Below are 20,427 nucleotides of genomic sequence, written 5' to 3' on the forward strand. Positions count from 1 at the left end.
AGTGCCAAGACAGAACAATAGTCTTTTCAACAAATGGTGTTGTGACCACTGGATATTCACAACCAGAAGAATGATGTTGACTGCTTTTTCAATATACACAAAAATTAACTCAAAATGGAAGCCAGACCTAAATGTAAAAACAAAAATGACCAAATTCGTATCAAACATAGCAGTAAATCTTTGTGACCTTGAATTAGACAAGAGTTTCTTAGATATGGCATCAAAAGCATGGGATTAAAAAAAATTGATAAATTAGATTTCATAAAATTGAAACTAGTGTGCTACAAATAATACCATCAGGAAAAAAGGGGCCTGAGTGGCTCAGTTGGTTGAGTGTCTGACTTCAGCTCAGGACATGATCTCGGGGTGCTGGGATCAAAGCCCGCATCTGGGCTCCTCACTCAACAGGGAGTCTGCTTCTCCTTCTCCTTCTGCCCCTGCCCCTGCCCCTTCCCTTGTTTGTGCACACTCTCTCTCAAATAAATAGATAAAATCTTAAAAAAATAACATCAGCAAAGTGGGAAAATGACCCGGAGAATGGGAGAAAATATTTGTAATTCATATATCTGATAAGGGTTTAGTATCCAGAATACATAAAGAACCCTTACAACTCAACAACAGGAAGACAAATAACCCAACTTAAAAATGGGCAAAGGATCCAAATAAACATTTCACCAAAGAAGATATACAAATGGCCAATAAACACATAAAAAGATGCTCAACACCAGTGGTTATAATCAAGAAGACAGAAAATTACAGATGTCTGTGAAGACGTGGAAAAAACCGGAACCCTTATATGTTGTTGGGGAGATAGTGAAACTGTGCAACTACTTGGCAAAACATTCTGTCAGTTCCTCAAAATCTTAAACACAAGAGTTACCATATGACCTAGAAATTCCACTTGTAGGTATAGAGCCAAGAGAAATGAAAGCTACATCTGTACAAAAACTTGCACATGGATGTTCATAGCAGCATTATTCACAATAGTAAAAAAGTGATAACAACCCAAATTGCTACCAACTGGTGAATGGATAAACAGACTGTGGTGTATCCATACAATTGAATATTATTTGCCAATAAAAAAGGAATGAAGTACTAACACATGCTTGAACATGGATGAAACTTGAAATACTATGCTAAGGGAAAGAAGTCAGTCACAAAAGGCTACCTATTGTACACCTCCATTTATAGGAATGTCCAGAATAGACAAATCCCTAGAGACTGAAAGCAGATTAATAGTTGCCAGAGGCTGAGGGTAAAGGGGAACGGGGAGTGGCTGCTAATGGGTATGTGGTTTCTTTTTGGGGTAACCAACATGTTCTGAAATTAGATATGGGTGATGGTTGCACAACTCTGTGAATATACTAAAAAAGAAACACACACTCTAAATGAATTTTATGGTATGTGAATTATACCCCAAAAAGCCCATGTTTTAAAAACACAATACCATTTTCAATTGCTCCAAAGGAAATGTAATACTTAGATATTAAAATCTAAGAAAATATGCATAGGATCTGTATCTAGAAAATTACAAAATACTTATGAAAGAAATAAAGATCTCAATAAATGAAGAGACTTATTCTGTTTATTGATTAGAGGACACAACATAATAAACATTTCAATTCAAACTGATCTATGGTTTTAATGCAATTCTTATCAAAATCCCAGCAAGGTTTTTTGCAGACACAGACAAGCTTATTTTAAAATTTATATGGAAGCTTCAGGTCCTAGAATAAAACAGTTTTGAAAAACAAGGATCCTCGAGGTGATGGTAGCGATCACATGAATCCGCACATTTGATAAAACTGCTTTGAATTAAATACACTCATACATAAATAAGTGCGTGTGAAATTGGTAAAGTCTGAATAAGCTTGGATGGATTGCATCAATGCCCATGTCCTGCTTGTGATACTGAACTACACTTATGCAAGATGTTACCATTGGGGGAAACTTGGTGAAGGGCATATGGGATCTCTGTTGCATTACTTCCTAAAACTGCATGAGAACCTACAATTATCTCAAAATAAAAAGTTTTTATAGTCATACTGTAAGTCTCCTATCATTAAAGCAGGGTGGTATTAGAGGAACAGATTGACCAGAGGAATAGAGCATATATCTAGAAATAGACTCGAGTATATGTGGAATTGAATATATGATAAAGGTGACATTTCAAATCACTGGGGCAAAGGCAGACGTTTTGAAAAACCAGGGTTGTATACGATCCAGCCATTGCACTACTGGGCGTTTACCACAAAGATACAAATGTAGGGATCTGAAGGGGTACGTGCACCCCAGTGTTTATAGCAGCAATGTCCACAATAGCCAAACTATGGAAAGAGCCAAGATGTCCATCGACAGATGAATGGATAAAGAAGATGTGGTATATATACACCATGGAATATTATGCAGCCATCAAAAGGAATGAGATCTTGCCATTTGCAACGACGTGGATGGAACTGGAGGGTGTTATGCTGAGTGAAATAAGTCAATCAGAGAAAGACAAGTATCATATGATCTCACTGATACGAGGAATTCTTAATCTCAGGAAACAAACTGAGGGTTGCTGGAGTGGTGGGGGGTTGGGAGGGATGGGGTGGCTGGGTGATAGACATTGGGGAGGGTACGTGCTATGGTGAGCGCTGTGAATTGTGCAAGACTGTTGAATCACAGACCTGTACCTCTGAAACAAATAATGCAACATATGTTAAGAAAAAAAAAAGAAGAAGACGATAGCAGGAGGGGAAGAATGAAGGGGAGTAAGTCGGAGGGGGAGACGAACCATGAGAGACGATGGACTCTGAGAAACAAACTGAGGGTTCTAGAGGGGAGGGGGGTGGGGGGATGGATGAGCCCGGTGATGGGTATTAAAGAGGGCACGTTCTGGGGCGCCTGGGTGGCTCAGTTGGTTAGGCGACTGCCTTCGGCTCAGGTCATGATCCTGGAGTCCCGGAATCGAGTCCCACATCGGGCTCCCTGCTCGGCGGGGAGTCTGCTTCTCCCTCTGACCCTCTTCCCTCTCGTGCTCTCTATCTCATTCTCTCTCTCTCAAATAAATAAATAAAATCTTTAAAAAATAAATAAATAAAGGGGCACGTTCTGCGTGGAGCACTGGGTGTTATGCACAAACAATGAATCATGGAACACTACATCAAAAACTAATGATGTGATTATGGTAATTAACATAACAATAAAAGAATTTAAAGGTTAAATGCATAAATAAATAAATAAAAAACCAGGGTTGTGATAACTGAGCAGCCATTTGAAAACAGGCAGAGATCCAAACCATATAATCACCCACAAGGATAAACTCCAAATGGATTAGGAATCTAAATGTAAAACCTGCAACCCTTCAAATAGTAGAAGAAAATTGGGTGAATTCCTCTTTAACCTGGGTTTGAGGAAAGGCTTTCTAACTGTGACTCAAATCCAGATGCGATAAAAGAAAAGGTTGATATTTGACTATGTAAAAACGCTTTTGCGGTGCGCCTGGCGGGCTCAGTCTGTGGTGCAGCTCTTGATCTTGGGGTTGTGAGTTTGAGCCCTACATTGAGTGTAAAGATGACTTAAAAATAAAATCTTCTTTTAAAAAGTGCTTTTGTGTGGCAAAGAAAAATAAACACCATCAGGAAACAACAAATTGGGAGAAATTACAACATATATCACAGGTTGGAAAACTAATAGCCTTAATATAAAAACTCTTAAAATTGAGGATAAAAGACCAAAAACTCAATAGAGAAAGGGAGAAAGACATAAACAGATAATACACACATACACACACCCCCCCCAAAAGGCTCTAGAGCATATGAAAAGATGCTCCAAGTTACTCATAATTAGAAAAGAGCTAATTAAAATGACTGAGATACCATTTCTCACCTATCAGATTTACAAAAATTAAAAAGTATAGCAAAAACTTCGTTGGCAAGGTTTTAGGAAAAAAGACCCTCTCACACATTACTGATAGGAATGCAAATCGGTACAAACCTTTCAGGAGGGGAATTTTGTCACTACCTGACAAAACCAATAGGTGTTTACTTTTTGACACACGCATTCCACTTCTAGGAATCTACCTTTGAACACATAACTTCAGCAAAATGAAAATACATATGCACCAGGTTGCTCACTGCAGCATTGTTTGTAATTGCAAAATAGTGGAAACAACCCAAAACTCATACATAGGAAGGTGGTTGAATCATCTAGGGTACTGCCACACAATGCTGTGTTAGGCAGCTGTAATCAAAGAATGAGAAAGAGCTCTAGGAACCGAGAAGAGGTGATTGCTAGGATGTACCGTCACGTAAAAAAGCAAAGCCCAGGGAAGGATCTATGGGCGGCTACTCTTCATGTAAGAAAGAAATACACAGACGTCTGCTCATTTGTGCAAAAGAAATACAGGAAAACAAATGAGTTGGTTACTTAGTGGAGATGAATGGACTACGGTGGGAAAGATAGAAGTAATGGGAGGTGTCGCTTTCTGGACAGTTTTAACTTACAGAATTTTGTCATTTTCCGCATGCTCACAAAAAGAAGAATTAAAATGAACAGATATGGGGAAACAAAAACCTCAAAAGGAATCTAAATAGAAATAAGTCAACTGAACCATACTCAGATGACCACACCGGGGGCAGGGGGGTGGAAAGTTAGCCCAGGTAATTTTTTAACACAGTCTTTGGATGATATAACCTCAAGCAAAAGACAAAGAGAATTCTAAACAAATATTGTACTCTAGTTAATGGGCTTCTTCTCACAGAGTTACAGGTTAGCAATTATGAAACTACCTCCTGTATATTCTAGGATTCAACAAATGAGTAAATACATTCTGGATAATAGCAGGGAGATTTCTCACTGTCATAAAAGGGAGTTACAAATATGGACGGGGAGAGAGAATTAACTTCGCTGTTGGATTAGGATTTAGAGATATCAGTGTTAACTCATGGATTACAGACAAACTGATGATAGATAGATAGATAGATAGGAGATAGACAGGGAGGTGGGTAGATAGAGAAATTACCACAATAAGAAAAATTATAAAATAATAAAATAAAATGAAATATAGATGTGGGTTAGGTAATTATTTTCCTGCCTTTGTGGACTCAGAGGGTCTATTAGCAATGACACTCTTGTAGAAATAAGCATACATCTAATACCCAGATCTTGGTTTCTAAATACCATTCTCCACCAAAAGAAACTAGGGCTCCTTGGAAAAACGGCTGATTTTTAGGACTGAGGCAGAAAATGTACAAGATGAGCCTGGAGCACCTTGTGCCAGAAACTAAGGCCATGCTCAGAGAATGATTAGGGACATGTCAAAAAGACTTGAGAGCTAACATAAATGGGCTCCCACTGGCCAAATCTGGGACAATTTAAGCATCAAAATAAATAATGATAGTAAAGGATTATAACTCGCTGAATAAAAAAATAATCCACGAGTTTACCTGATATAAATAAATATGTAAGTAAATAAACCAGGTGGGGAGGAAAGCTCTCTTACAGTAGAAAGCCAAACGATACATATAGAAGAGATAATGAAATTAGAAATTCATTATTTGGCAAACGGCATAATAAACTTGCCTCAGGCAAGGATCGTCATTGGATGCTAAACTAGTGAGTGGAAGTTTTCAGAGTAACAGGATATTAACATTTCTTCAAAAATAGTCCCATAAGATAATTACAACAGGAAGACTAGTACCTCGGCAGTGGAGAAACCTGGCAGATGCCACATTAACCAAGTGATCAAGGTTAAGATCACCAGTAATGAGACATCTAGTTACCACAGACCTCATGATCTGAGGCACGGACCAGGACCCAGCATCACTTCTGTGGTATTCCTGCCACAGGTGCAGAGCCTGAATGTAATCACGAGGAAACATCAGACAAACCCAAAATGAGGGGCATTCTGCAAAACAACTGGCCTATACTTTCCACAAATATCAATGCTATAAAACACAAAGACAGATTGAAGAATCATTCCAGATTAAAGGAGACTAAAGGAACACGATGACCAAATGCACCATATGACCCTGAACTTTCTTTTGCTATAAAACACATTATTGGGACCATCAGCAAAATCTGAATAAGGTCTTTAGGTTAGACTGGAAACAATGTTAGCTTCTAGATTTTGATCTGCATCTTGTACAAGAGGATGCCTCTGTTTTAGGAAATATACGTTCACTTACTTAGGAATGGGAACATCATGTCTGCAGTTTATTCTCACACAATTCAGAGAAAGAAATTGTGTGTGTGTGTGTGTGTGTGTGTGTGTGTGTGTGTGTGTGTGTGTAGAGGGGAGTGGATAAAACAAAGGAAATGTAGGAAAATGTCAAAAACGTGGTAAAAAGTAAAAGGTATTCAGAAATCATTTGTATTATTCTTGCAACTTTTCTTGAATCTGAATTCATGGCAAGCTAAAGCATTAGAGAAAAAAAAGCTTAGAAGTGATCACTGAACCCCCAGGACAAAGGGAAGGTATAGAGAGCAGAGCAGAGGCCTGAGCGCCAACCATTAGGAAATGCTCCCAGTTGATGGGAGCTGAGCATCAAAACTCCTTTCAGGTAGAGTCGTTTTGGAGAATAGATGGACGGATGGATGGGTGGACGGACAAATGGTTGGATGGATGGGTGGACGGACAAATGATTGGATGGATGGGCGGACGGGTAGATAGAGAGTTAAGATATGGCTGTTGAGCACTTGTAATGTGGCTAGTCTGAATTGAGATGTGCTGTAAATGTAAACTACACACTGGAATGTAAAGACTTCACATGATAAAATAAATGTACAAACACTTTGGTAATTGTTAAGTTGATCACATGTTGAAATAATATTTTAGACAGATTGGGTTAAACAGGATATATTGTTCAAATTAATTTCACCTGCTTTTCAACTTTTTCAATGTGGTTATTAGACAGCACTGGCCTAGTGGATTTGTGGTTTTGCAAGTTTTTGTTCAAATCTCATCTTCTCAGCAAGGTCCTTGCTGCCCACCCCATTTAGAAGTGCCCCCTTCCCTGCCACTCCCCAACTCCCTTCCTTGATTGATTTTGTTGCAAGTCACTTATCACCTCAGACATAACTGTATTTTTTACTTATTAATCTTGTCTTCCTTTAGTCTCCCCCCACCGGACTACCTTCCATGAGCATTTTGTGTGTGCTTTGTTCACTCTTGTATCATCACGCTGGCGAATCATTAATTTGCATAAGTTCTTCACCATGGGCACTTAGTAGACTTTTACATTGTTACTCTCACATATCTGCCTATCCTTCCTTCCTTCCTTCCATCCATCCGTCTGTCTGTCCATCCATTCATCTATCTGTCTGTCCATCCACAGCCCAGGCACATAGTACATACATACAACATCTTCCTTGAATCAATTTTTCAGAATGACTTTTGACCTGTTCCTGAATTGATCAGCACCCAAGTTCCAGTTTTGAATTACTCTGGACTCCAGTTTCATATGGACCCCTGACCTGCCCGAATTGGAGAGGAGAAGAAGCCCAATATGCCCCACCACCTGTGAGGGTCCACAGTAGAGAGAAGGGTCTTGGGCACTGCCCTCCCTTTTAGGAGCCAAAGCTCCTAACAAATCTGAGGGGGAGGGGATAGACACATTTTCCCAAAAGGCAGAGAGCTATCAGGAACTATGTGGGCAGAGAAGCACATTCATTCATTCATTTATTTATTTAAGAGAGAGACAGAGAGAGCACAAGCAAGGACAAAGGGACAAGCAGACTCCTTGCTGAGTGGGGAGCCCACCGTGGGGCTCGATCCCAGGACCCTGAGATCATGACCTGAGCCGAAGGTAGCCACTCAACCAACTGAGCCACCCAGGTGCCCCAAGAAGCACATATATTTAAAAAGTGCTAGCCCATTTCAGTTTTCTTGGACTCCATGTTTCCCTTCCTCTTTCAGTGACTCAGGCAATCACTGAGTTTTACCTCTAGAAAGGATTTAAAGGTCATATACTCCACTGGTCAAATCACAGCCTCCAAATATAATAATCCAAGCCAAGTAGAAAAAAATCTCAGAGAGCCCTCTCCTCTTCTCGGCCAGCCCCTTCACTGGAGTGATGGGGCCCACAGGGCCCAGAGAGGGGAGGGGACTTGCCCAAGGTCACACAGTGAGGTAGTGGGGTGGCTTGGGTTTTTTTTTTTTATAATGAAAATTAACAAATACGAAGTCAAACCTAAAACAGCCCGTATGTTTAAATTAAAATAATTCCAAATAACAAGTCTCCAAGGACCACATCCCTAAGCCCCCCTCCAGTATTTTTTTTAAAAATCTGTTTTATCATAAATTAGGCACCGGTACCAACAGAATTAAATATTTACTTTAGCCGAGAACAACTCTTTGCTACTGGGGGCAAGGATGGAGGACAAAAATTCCTTTTTGATAAGCTACTATTTGATAGCTAGAAATCAAAATCACCCCTATCTTCCTTCTGCTGCACACAAGTTGGAGGCCCAGATGATGCTTCTGTAAGGGTCTGTGAAGCATGGGGCAGAGCAAACAGCTCCAGGGTGGGCTGGGAGTGGGAACGCCTGATTCCTGGACTAGCTCAGCCCCAGCATCCTCATGTGTAAAACCAGGGGTCTCTAAGGGAACTTCCATTTTTCCCATTTTTTGGTCCTACATAAATACATATCAATTCCTTTCGTCTTTACCCAAACTTCCAGAACTATTCTTGGCTATAGAACAGTCACAGCCCCCACCTACCAAACTAACACAAACCCCCCACAGTGTCAAGTCTCTGGTCATTTCAAAAAGAGCAAATGATGATTTATCATTTTGAAATATTTGAAGTAACTTAGAGTTTAATTTGCAACTCATGGAATCATGGAAATGTCAGGGCTGGAGGAGCCCTTCAGATTCCCCTAGTCTAAGTCCTTCATTGTACAGATGGGGAAACTGAGACTCAGAGCTACATCTGAAACACGTCAGTGTTGGCTGACGCCCAGGTGGATGTTCTACACACTACAGCACTAGGGAACCCCCCACCCAGACTCAAAGCTGGTCCTAAACAGCGAATCTTCCAAAGGGCAAGAGCTAACGGCCGTGATTTCCAATCTCAGGTGGATTACTTGGTGATGCCTACAGTTGCTGAAGGGCATCTACTTTCAAGTGACTCGCTCGACTCCTCCCCTCCAAATGAATCATGAAGCAGAGGCCGAGAAGCTCCAGCGATGGACAGAGCTGGCACCCCTCTGCATAAGGACCCAAGACTGACTACTCATCTTCACCATGACCCTTACTTACCCAGCCCTGGCAAACCTGGCTTTCTTTAGCAAAAGAAACAAAGGGTGAGGGGACACCTCAACCTGTATGCAAGCCCGTTCAGAGCAAACCAGCACTCATCTCTTTATAAAGGCGAGGGAAAGCCCAAGCTCCTAGCAACACACCCCCTTCCCAAAGGTTCTACCTTGAGCGTGGGGGGATGGGCGTAAGCGGATCTGCAAACATGCGGCACCGCACAGCAACTGGCTCACCAAGCCAGGACATCCTCTGAGGTTTCCCGTGGCTTCCCAAACCTGCTCTTCACTCTCTCGGCTGGCTTTCAGGACCTGAACATTCATTAGGGCACTGTTAATCCGATGACAGGGTGGTCTTTAAGAGAGATAAAAAGCCCTTACTGTAAGGGGTGGAGTACAGGCCTGACAGGGGCCAAGAACACGCCCTCATGCTCACGACCGTGCTCTCGCACAGCCCCACTCAGAGCCTCAGTTTCCCCATCTGTGATTTATGAACCCTCCTGGCCTTGCCACGAGAAGCCTTCCCACATTTGCAGGGTTGGGCGCGGACAGCAGAGGAGGTTCTCTGAATCGCACCCAGCACACGCCCCCCTCCCCTTCCCCTGCTCCTCCTGAGGCTTCTCTCCAAAGAGAACATGATGCTCCCATCCCTCAGGACAGGGTCCTGGCCAGACACCCCCGCAGGTCCACCACCCAGTTCTCACAATGAGCTGGCCAGACCTTTTCAGTGATTTGCGGGGAGTCAAAGACCCACTTTTCCCTCCTGATGCCAGGTGCGACAGTGGAAATGTAGAAAACCCAACCAAATCATTGGCCTTCTCAGATCTCATTTGCTAACTTCCATGGCAGGAAGACACGGAACCTCCTCCAGGGCCTTGGGCCAGACACACACACCCTGGCCCCACTCTGGAGCTGCAGAGGGCTGGCCAAGCAGGATCTCTAAGCAGGCACGGCCTGCAGAACTGTCTAGATCCCAGAAACACTGCACGCCCTCCCAAGCCAGGGATTCTTTCATGCTGGTTTGCTTGGGTGTAGCTCACACAGTGACCAAGAGAAGGCACAAAAGGACTTTTCGCGTCAAAAGAGACCTGCTTTTCTTTTGTTACGTTTCTCAGGCCAGCTGAGAAGGCAAAATGGAGCGTGGCCAGTGGCCCTAAAAAGAGCAACCCAAGAGCGTGTCCTGAGCCTGATGTCTGGAAGACCATCTCACCAACACCCGCACGATGCCATTACGCTGGACAGGACTGGCATTCTTGTATGCGCATCTGTCAACCGAGGACACTGCAGCTCAGGTAGGTGCAGAGACTTGGCGAAAATCCCATGGCTGGTCGATGACCTTTGCCAGAAGGCAAAGCTCATTGTTCTTCCCACCACATCACAGTGTGTCTATGCCCATGTGGTGACCAGGGATGGCCGTGCAATCTGCACAGCTCAAGGCACTACACTGAGGTGTTCTTAACCTGTCTCAAAGAATCCCTGAGGGAACCATGAATGGGCTTCCAGAAAGGTCTATGAGCCCCTGAAATTAGATGCCACATTGCATATTCTTGTGTGGTGGTCTAAGAAGACCCACAACTTTCATCAGATTCCCAAAGAAGTCTATGACCCACGAAAGGCAAGGACTGTCCCTGCTCCAGGGAGACAGGAATTATTTTTGTTACGATTTGGGGCTCAGGAGATGAGCTGGAGTCGGCCTCCCTGGGGGCAAGCTCAGGAAAGCCTTGGCAGCCAGGTGGTCCTGGCTGTTCTCCAATCTCATGAACAGAACCAGCTTTATGCAGGGCATAAGGGACCTCCCTAAACCCTGAACACCTCCTACCGGCGTCCTATAGAGCAGATGCTCTCCAAGACATGGCAACCCTTGCATCCCATAATTCAAGTTGGAAGTTCCAGGTTCTCCTGAGAAAGGGAATCACACTGAGACATACAGGGCTGAGGAGGGCACCCTTGCAGGTAAGGCGGAGGGGTTGTGAGGGGCAGGGGCAAGCCCAGGACCCGGGAAGGGCAAGGCGGGGGGACTGAACCCAAATTTGGTCTGCTCAGGATTTTGCAAAGAGCCAACCCACAGATGTGACTGAAAAGGCCAGAAAGCCTTCCCCCAGCCATATGGGGGAGCAAGGGCTTCAGACCTAGCCCTTCCTATCTGAGTACCACCTTCCTGAAAGGATGCGGTGAGGATGAGAGAGACAATGTCAGCTTCTAGTTCTCAGCTTCTGGGGAGACCTGTGCTCTAGAAGGAGGAAAGGAGAGGAAAGGAAGGGTGATCGTGCTTCTCTGCCCCGAGACAGGTGCGCGCGTGAGAGGCCAAGTCTGGCTGACCTGGTCGGCCTCTGCTGTGCACTCGGAAATAGGACTGGGCCATGGGAGCAAAGGATGCTTTGAGGGCCTCCAGCCCCGGTGCTGAGAAGCCAGACGTCCCCGCCGCCCCAGAGAGGGGAATGGCCTCCGGCTCCCACACCCACTGCTGCTGTTTGGCGAGACAGGACAGAAGACGTCTGTAGGGTTGCCAAGGGGCTGTCACTCTGGAGGGCTGCAGGGGGGAGGAGGGAGAGAAGCCTGCTGGGAGGCTCCCCGTCCGGGGAGCCCTGCGGTTTCGATTTTGCTGTTGCCGCCTGGGGAGTAGAAGTGGGGGAGGCTCCAGCTTGACCTCACCTGTGCTGCGGGGCACAGCGCCTACCCGCCAGCCTCGGGGAGCAGCAGGCAGGGCCCCGGCACCCTCCAGGGCGACGCACAGGCCCCAGGCCGTGGGGGGCGGGGGGGGGGCAGGAGTGCCGTGACTGGAGTGTCAGGGTTGTGGCTGCGACTAACCCAATAATGCTCTTTACTCCATCGTCGGGGCATCCCTAGAAACAACCAGATTGTTCACTTTCATTCAAATAGCAGCACAATTATTCTAACACCAAGTGTGTCAAATTTGACTCCATCATATCCCCAAAATTAATTTTAGAGTGGTGGCGAAATGAAATGGCATACTTCCTTAGCTTTTGTTACAACATGTTCGCGCAGCAAACTGCGAAGAAAATGTAGTAATTAGAGGTTAAATTAATCCTTGACAGACAAGTGGCTTAGAAACACTGTGGCCTCCTCCCCAAACCTAGCATAATGCATGCCAGTCTTTCACGTGACGTTGGCAACCACACCACACCTACTGTCCCACTTAAAATTCCGAGGTCGGCGCTGGAACTTCCAGAGGCAGATATTAACACGGAGATCTCATTAAGAACAAAACCCAAACAATCCCCAAAACTGCCAACAGAGCCCACCCAGCCGAGCCCTCCACGGAGCTGGCTGCCCGACTCTCCCTCAGCAACTTGAAAACAAGATGAGACACACTCCTTTCTGAGGCCCCAAGGCCCGGGCCCCAGACTGCTCCTTAACTTACAACCTGCCAGTGTTCACTAGTTTAGGCTTGGAGCTCTGACTGCGATCCGCCCCTCTGCCTTCCTTACAGTGCTCACAAGGGGCACGCGCCAGGATCCCACCACATTTGCTCTTCCTCAAGAGGAGAGGCCCGTGTGCCCACAGCAGGGGTGCAAAGGGGGTGTTCTGGACTCAAATGGTTGACGGAGAGTCAGTGTCCCCTCAGGAAAGTCGGACCCCTCTCTGGGCCTCACTTTCGTCTTCTGTAAAGTCACGAGGCTTTAGTCTTCCAGCTAGAAAATTCTCTATCTTTTACTACAGGAGTTTGTAGGTGAGTTAGGGGCATGCAGGCCGACCATGTGTAGGCACCGTAGGCAACAGACTAATGGGGCCAAGCAAAGCAAGCAGAGCGGGTCCCACCTCTGCCCTTCTGTGTCACTGAACCTCTAAAAGAAGCTGGGGTGGGGGTTTCAGGTTCAAATATTGGGCAAAATATGAAAGCAGATGCCATTCACTAGCTCATGCCCCGTGGCATCCAGGGGCCTTTTCTAGAATCGGCAGAAATGTGTCCCTGTGGCCCAGCGCCCAGGTACTTGCGCACAGACGGAAGGAAGGGGGAGACTTAACGGCCAGCTGGCAGGCCCCCTTCCAGCATGGCAGAATCCCGGGGTCTGCCCCATCCTCCTCTGGGCCTCACGGAACAGTTCTCAATGTTCAGAAAACAGCATTGCCCAAACCCCACTTACTGGTTATTTACTGAGCAGAGCGAGAAGCAGGGCACCCTGGGAGGGGAAGGCAGCTGCCCCCGCTCTGAGGAAATAGAGGGATTTCCAGGCTGGGACCCAGGCTGTACAGAAAGGGGTGCTGGCTGCCCCCAGGGTCAGAAGGCAGCTGGGGCAGGATGGGGTTGCTATGGGTGAGCTCTTCCTCCGCAGTCAGGAAGAGCCCACCCTCATGCGGGCCAGGGAGGGAAGGGGAGCCGGAAGCTGGGGTTCCTGAGAGGCCCTGAGGAACCCCTCTGGGCAAGAAAAGTTCTCACAGACTTCGCAAAGGGCTTTTTCTTTCTGGTGCTCCTTAGGCCCTGTCTCTGGAAGCTTTTACTCTGGGGAGCCCACAGTCAGCAAAGCCCCTCACTATGCGTCACCCTGGGGGATCTTTTGGGACTGTGACAAATGTGATTGCTTTGGAAAATCCTAAAAGGTCAAATGTTAGGGATGGACTTGCGGCACAAAGGAAATCGGGGAGGCTCTGTGAACAGGGAGAAGAAAAGAAAGCAACAGGGTGGGGAGGAAGGACACTCAACTCTCTTGCTTCCTTCCATCCCTTCCCTCGCACAAAATGCTCCTGGGGCTTCCGAAGCCCCGGGCTGCTCATTTGGGAGCAGGACACCCCTGGGACTATGTGTCCACAATGCTCACACGTAAAGCCTGCATAACACAAGCTACCATTCCTCACCTCCACGGGACCCCTGACCCACTGCCCAGCGGCTCTGTGGGGCCCGGTTCTTCCTTTGCTACAGTTGCAACCAAATGACGACAACAGTGGCAACAGCAACAAGTAATAAGTCTTGTCAGACAACCCTATCAGGTTCATGCAGATTCAGGAAGCCTCCCTGCTCGAGACCCGAAGATGTTTCAGGACTCAATGTCTGCAAAATCAGACTGCTTCCAAGTGAGCTTCGAGAGGCTTCTTTCCTGCCGTACAGCTGACTGATGCTGCCTAGGTTACCCCGGGTGGCGGCTCTGGGAGGGGGGGGGTGATGAGAATCAGTTTATTGTGCTGGTGCATAGTAACCGGCCCCTGCTCCCCGCCATCTATCTCCCTCCCCGGGCACATCTGTCTGCTCCAACAAACACTCAGCCTTTTCTGCTTGGATAAGGAGATTTTCTAGTTACATCCATTATATGTGTATCAACATTTATGGCAGCAAGATAATTGCCAAAGAGCTCAGAGGATAAAAGGTCCTTCTGCATAACGTTCACATCCCCCCCCCATGTTTAAAAAAAATCAATATTAAAATCAAGCAGGACACTGGCGGATTCTTGCATGGCTGCTGTGTCCTCCAAGTTGGAAATGTGATTTTTAAAAAACACCCAGCTGGACTAGGAAGAACGGAAAATGTTCAACAGTGAGTTCAGAGCCCCAACTCCAGTGGGGCCCGCGTGTGTAGACGGAAGGCCTTTTTGTCCTTGAAACCATTGCTAAATAACTGCAAAGCAGCAAATCTGCTCTCTATTAGATGAGTCCTTTGGAAACATGCCAGTCTAATTTCAAAGAGTTTAGATCCCGTTATCTGAAAACCAGCCCAATGACTAGGAGGCCTGCCGTCAATAGGCCCTGAGATCCCCAGATTAGGGGTACTGGACAAGAAGCCCTCCAGGATGCCTCCCAGCCTCCACCATCTCTGCTTCTGAGGGAGAAGTTCATACCCACAAAAGACACAAAGAGAGGGAGCACTTCCCACTTTTATATTGTTTTCATTGGCCCTCTGCCACTTTTTTTTACTCCTCCCTCTTCTTGCTGCTCCTCCAAATCTCAGCCCCATTTCTTTGTACGTGTAGCTATTTTCCCCAAAGGTGTTTTACTTTCCCAGAAAATGACTATTTCATTTACAAATCGCAGTGTGTTGGAGCTGGAAGGGACTCAGACTCCCAGGTCATGAAGGGGGGTGGGGGGGGCAGGAGGAGCAAGGAGGGGGGACGGACTTGCCCAAGATCACTCAGCTAATTAGTGGGGAAAGTGTTCTAGAACACAAGTTTCCCAGCTCCTAGGCTAATTATCTCTTCAATGCAGCGCTGCAGAAAAAAAAAAAAAATGAAAATCAGACCCTTAAAAAAAAAAAAAAGAAAGAAAGAAAAGGTTAACTGCATAGAGGCCCCTTTAAAGAAGGAGGGTAGTCCAACTATTGTCAGAACCACTGATCTAAGGTCAGTTTCGCCCATTTCAGAAGCCTGAACAGACACTGAGTTTCCTAGGGATGATCTATTAACAGGTGCATTTTAAGGCTTTAGGTGATTTGCTTAAAATGGGAACAAATTAAACATGCTGGCCAGGCTTGGGAAAAAAAAATCCCTTTACTTATTGAAAAGGATCAACAACAGTAAATCTCCTACCTTAAGATGCAGTGAACGTGTAGCCCCCGCCCCCACCCCAGCAACAGGCTATTTCCTGGTTGAGCTTAAAAATTCAATGACGTTCCTGTTTCAACCCACACATCTGTGTCACTGTCAGCGTCAGTGGCAGGAAAACAGACGAAGTCACCCTTTGCTAATGATTTCCTAACATGGAATTTCCTTGTATCTCCTCAAGCCTTTCTTCTTCTAAAGCCAAACTGTTTTTCCCCCTCTCAAACACATTGTACTGAAGGAAAACTGAAAATGGTCACGGCCGGAAGGGATGATTTCTAAGGAGATCTTATAAGGAAGAGCTGCAGATCTTTGGGATATTTTTAATGTGCGTGTGCTGGGGGGGGGGGGAGCTGCTAGTTTTTCTAAAGCCAATAGGAACAAAACGGAGAGATTTCCTCCCAGGCATGTGGGAATATCTCAGCCCCTCTCTTGCCTCCTTCTTCCCAAGTTCCACTTTGAGCAACATTCTTTTACCCGTATTAAAGGAAACATACCACTGTCCCCTGGCATAAGGAGCATGGGGAGAGAGGCCAAGTCAGCACCCAGAGTAGGAGACAGGCGTGCGGAGAGCCACCAAAGCACAAAGCAATGTAGAAGCCCATCTCCTTTCTCCTCTGGAGAATATCCTATTTAATATGCAAACTGGTCATCAAGAGAAAAGAGGGATGTTACTTTAAGGCAAAGAAGCTGATTAGCTGCTCTGGCTGGCAGCAAACAGCTGGTCTGTCCGGCAGGTTCAAGGCCATTTCAGCTACTCTCTTATGGAGGCACCATATGTTCCATCTCGCACATCAGCAGCTTTATTTTCCAATGATCTTGCTCCAGAAGGGAAGCACAAAAGGGGGAGGAGAAGGTAGAACCCGCGGTTTACCCTTTGAGTACTTTCTTGTGGTTTTAGATGCAGTTGGGATGTGTGTGTGTGTGGGTGTGGGTGTGGGTGGGTGGGGGGAAAGTTAAAGCTTCACCTTCGATTCCAAAAACCAGAGAACAAATGTTTGACTAACACTGTCGAATAACCTCCAGAGATGGGAGTGGAGTGGATTAGGGGAAAGATACGCAAAAGGTACAAATAATATGTCACCCTGAGATTAAATGGGAAGGGGGACGGAGGCAGCGACAGAGACCGGGAGGAATCTGACTTCGCTCTTTGGACCCCGCCCACTTCTCCTTATTTGTCAATTTTTCTTATTGTCAGTATTCCTTTTCCCAACAGAACAAACTTTACAAGAGAAGCGGACAGCTTTGGGGTGGGGGGAGGTGGGGGCGGAGGCGGGGCAGGCCGACAGGATGGCGAAAGGTTACTTCTAACAGCCTTAACATTCCTCAGTCCAAGTCCGCGTTCCCACAAGTTTGGGGGGGAAGGGCAGGTGTAGAGGATAGGGGCCCGCTAAATTCTCAAGCCAACTAACGCCGGCAGCCCATGCGTAGTGGACACCCCCAGCTGTCCGGCGCTGGGTCCGTGCAGAGGCGACAGACCGACGCACGGTCTGGAGGTGTTTCCCCGTCCCCACTACCCGCCAAGGCTGCACGAACCTCGGAGGTGGCGGTTCCGACTCCCTCCCTGCCTCCAAACAAAGGGGGACCGCGGAGCTTTTGAGCCCCAGTGTGTGCTGTGTTGGGGAAGGGGGGAGAGGGTGGCCGGCAGGAGGGCGCAGGAAGGAGTGAGGAGTGTAGCCGCAGGGTGGCGAAAGCCTCACAGACACTGCTGTCGTCTCAGCCACCCGCGGGCGCGACAGCCGCCCGGAGCCCGGAGGTGAGGGGCCCGGGCTGCAAAGCGAAACCGAGGAAAGGGCGCCCCCTATGCCCGCGCCCTGCGAGCGCAGCGGCGAGCCGCATCTGCCCTTCCCGCGGAGCGTGCTCGGCCTCTGGCCTCCGAGTCCTTCCGTTCGCCGCGCCGCCGCCAGGCCGTCCCGGCCGCTGGAGCCCCGGGTGTCCGCCGCAGGCAGGCGGGGCGCGCGGTGGGCGCCAGGAGCCAGGGTCTCCCCACGCCTTCTGGGGTTCCTGGGGAAGGTCTCCGAAACACAACCCCCTCCCCCACCGCCTACACTTGCCCTCCGGTCCCGAGCGGCTCGAGGCCACTGGGAGGCAGCCGCCCCCGCCCCCTGCCTCTGCGTCCCTTTCCCCCTTCCCTCTCTCCAGCCTCCTGGGAAACAAAGGGGCTTTTTATAAAGCGGATTGTTGGCGGCGGCGGCGGCGGGGGTAGGAGGGAGGGGGGATCTATAAAGACAAGAAGAGGTGGGGTGGTTGGGGGGGGAGAAGCTGCGCGGCCTCCGGGAGCCCCAAGCGGCCGGGCGGCCGGGAAGCCCCCGCGGGTGCGCGGCCCACCCCGCCCGGCCCGTGGGCACTCGGGCGGCGCCCCGCGCCTGCCAAGGGTTGGGCTGCGCCGCTGCGATGCTGCCCGCCGGCTCGCCGCAGCCCGGGAACACGATCGCGCGGGGCCGGGGCGGTGGGGACCGCACGCTTCCCGCGGGGGTCTCCCCTGGGAGACCCGGGCCCTCTTCCCCGCCAACTCTTCGAAATTGCTTGGGCTCAGGGAGACTTTGCGTCTTTGTTCCAGCGCGGCCGCCTCTCGTACGCTCGGCTCGCTCGCCCTCACAGACAATGTCCCGGGGCCGGCCTCGGTCGGCTACCCGCAAACGACACGTTCGCTGTGGGGACGGCACCCCGGGGGGATTCCTTCTGCTGCCAAACGACGACGACAAGCCCACCCCAGCAAGCGGAGTCCCTTCTCCGCACGTCCCCCAGCCATCCTGTGCTCCCTCCCGCGCACACACTCACACCCACACTCGGGGTGCCCGGCTCAGCCGCACTGAGCTGCAGGAGCGCGGTAGGGCTAAGCCCCCGGCCCGAGGTGCGTCAGTTTGCTCAGGTTCCGACGACTTCAGGGCAGTTTTCTGGCAGGCTAATCCTATTAGTGTCTGCTCAGTCCGCATTTAATCACGGATCAAAATCAGACGGTCCGGCCAGTTTTCCAAGTGGCTTCGGACACACTGCATCGGGACAGAGCCTAGCAGAGCCAACTGGCCCAGAAAAGTATTTGGCGGCGCTCCGGGGGGCTTCCCGCCCGCCCTTGCCGGCGCCGGGCGCCGGGCTCTGCCGCCGTTCCGAGGCCTGGGAGCTCCGAGCGCGGGGGCGCCGGGGAGCTCCGGGCAGGAGCCCAGTCGGGGCTGCCTTGAGCCGCCAGCTCTGCTCGGGGCTGCTCTCCAGAGGAGGATTTGGCAGGGGAGGGAGCGCCAGGCAGCGGGCTCGGCGCACGCACACTCCACACTCCCGCTCAGTGGCGGCAAACCGGGTTGGGGTGTGTGTGTGGGGGGTGGAATCCTGTGCCCAGCGCCCACTGTCGACTGGCCCAGGCTCAGGGAGCTGGCATGCTATGGGAGCGTCGCCGGTGGCATCCGGGCCGCCAGCGGCCCGGGGGGCGCCGGAACGGAGTGGGAGCCTCCCGGTGAGCCCGGCAGGGCCAGAGAAGCCTGTGTGGCTCGCGCCCCTCTGCCTTCCGCACACACACCCCCGCCCCCGGTACTTAACTGCCCCCGCCCGATTCCAGACACCCGATGGGCGCCGGGGAGCAGGCAGAGGCCGAAGTCCCGGGCGATGGGAGCTGCGCTCAGGCCGGCCCGGCCAGTTCGAGAGGGGGGCCGGCCGCGGGTAGCGCCAGGTGGGCCGTGTGCTCGGAGCAAACTTTGGGGTCCCCCGGCTCTTCCGCGACGAGAACCACAAGTAGGGGCCGCAAGTGCACCCCGGAGCCCCCAGAGCAGCCGGACCTCCCGCTCCCGCCCTCAGTCTTACCGTGCTGCGGAGCTCCCTCGGCGGCGGCGGGGGCAATGCCCGAGGGGCGGGCGGCCGCCGGCGCAGGCAGCCTGGCCTCGGGCACCCGCCGAGTGGCCCGGCCCGGTTGCAGATCACCCCCTGGCTAGCGGCCGGTGCCCCCGCGCCCGCCCGCCGCCGGCTGCTTCAGCTCGCGGCCAAGTTCATGCCGGCGGCGCTGCGGCGGCGGCCTCAATCTGCTCGCTCCATTCCCACCGCCCGGCTCCGCGCCGCGCGCCCGGAAGGTGGAGTTTCGGGGGTTTAAGTTACTGATAGGCATTTCTCACTGCTGTGTCACTCGGGGAGGAGGAGACACGCACGCCGCACACTCACACACCCTCACACTCACGGCGACGAGCGGCTCCGGCCTTAAAGGGGAAGCCGCGCTGACCCGCCCGCGACCCCGCCAGCCCTGAGCCCCGAAACGCTGAGTTTCCCGGCCGCATGGGGCCGGGGGCAGCGGAAGCGCGGCGGCCGCCCAAGGGGCCTCCCCGGCCCTCCTGCCACTCTTCGAAAGGGAAAACGGCCGCAGGATGGCTTCGCTGCGGTCGCCTCGTTTCTCCAGTGCACTCGATCCAGGGCAGCCGGGGAGTGCGGCAGGGAAGGAAGGGCCACCGCCGCACTTACCTCGGTGGATCCGCGCGCAGCGGGAGGCGGTCGGTGCCCTCAGCGGCAGGTGGCCCGTCTAGACGGTGCACTGATGGGGAGGAGCGACAGAGGGGTGACCGAGGGCCCCTGGGCACGAGCGGATGGAGCTCGCCCGAGGGCAGCAGGCGGAGCCCCGCGCGTTTGGGAAACCCGCACACGGCAGGTAGCCTTCCCGCGTTCTGGGCAGAGCTGGCTGGTGAGCCGTGCGCGCCCCTGACAGACGAAGAGCGAGCGGGGAGAGCGG

The 20,427-nt window shown here is 50.0% G+C and overlaps 1 protein-coding gene across 1 annotated transcript in view; it reads right to left on the reverse strand.

Moving 5' to 3' along the window:
* The window catches only part of MAMLD1 (mastermind like domain containing 1), a 115,061-nt gene extending 95,313 nt beyond the window's left edge, over positions 1–19,748 (reverse strand). The window contains exon 1 of the mRNA XM_028091986.2: positions 19,518–19,748. The gene's annotated coding sequence lies outside the window, so the exon portion shown is untranslated. The remainder of the gene's footprint in view (positions 1–19,517) is intronic.
* Positions 19,749–20,427: the final 679 nt, after the last annotated feature.

The sequence above is a fragment of the Eumetopias jubatus genome, unplaced genomic scaffold (assembly GCF_037043125.1).
Source record: "Eumetopias jubatus isolate StellerSeaLion01/CBP00866 unplaced genomic scaffold, mEumJub1_p1.0 scaffold_11, whole genome shotgun sequence".
In the NCBI taxonomy this organism is placed as follows: Eukaryota; Metazoa; Chordata; class Mammalia; order Carnivora; family Otariidae; genus Eumetopias; species Eumetopias jubatus.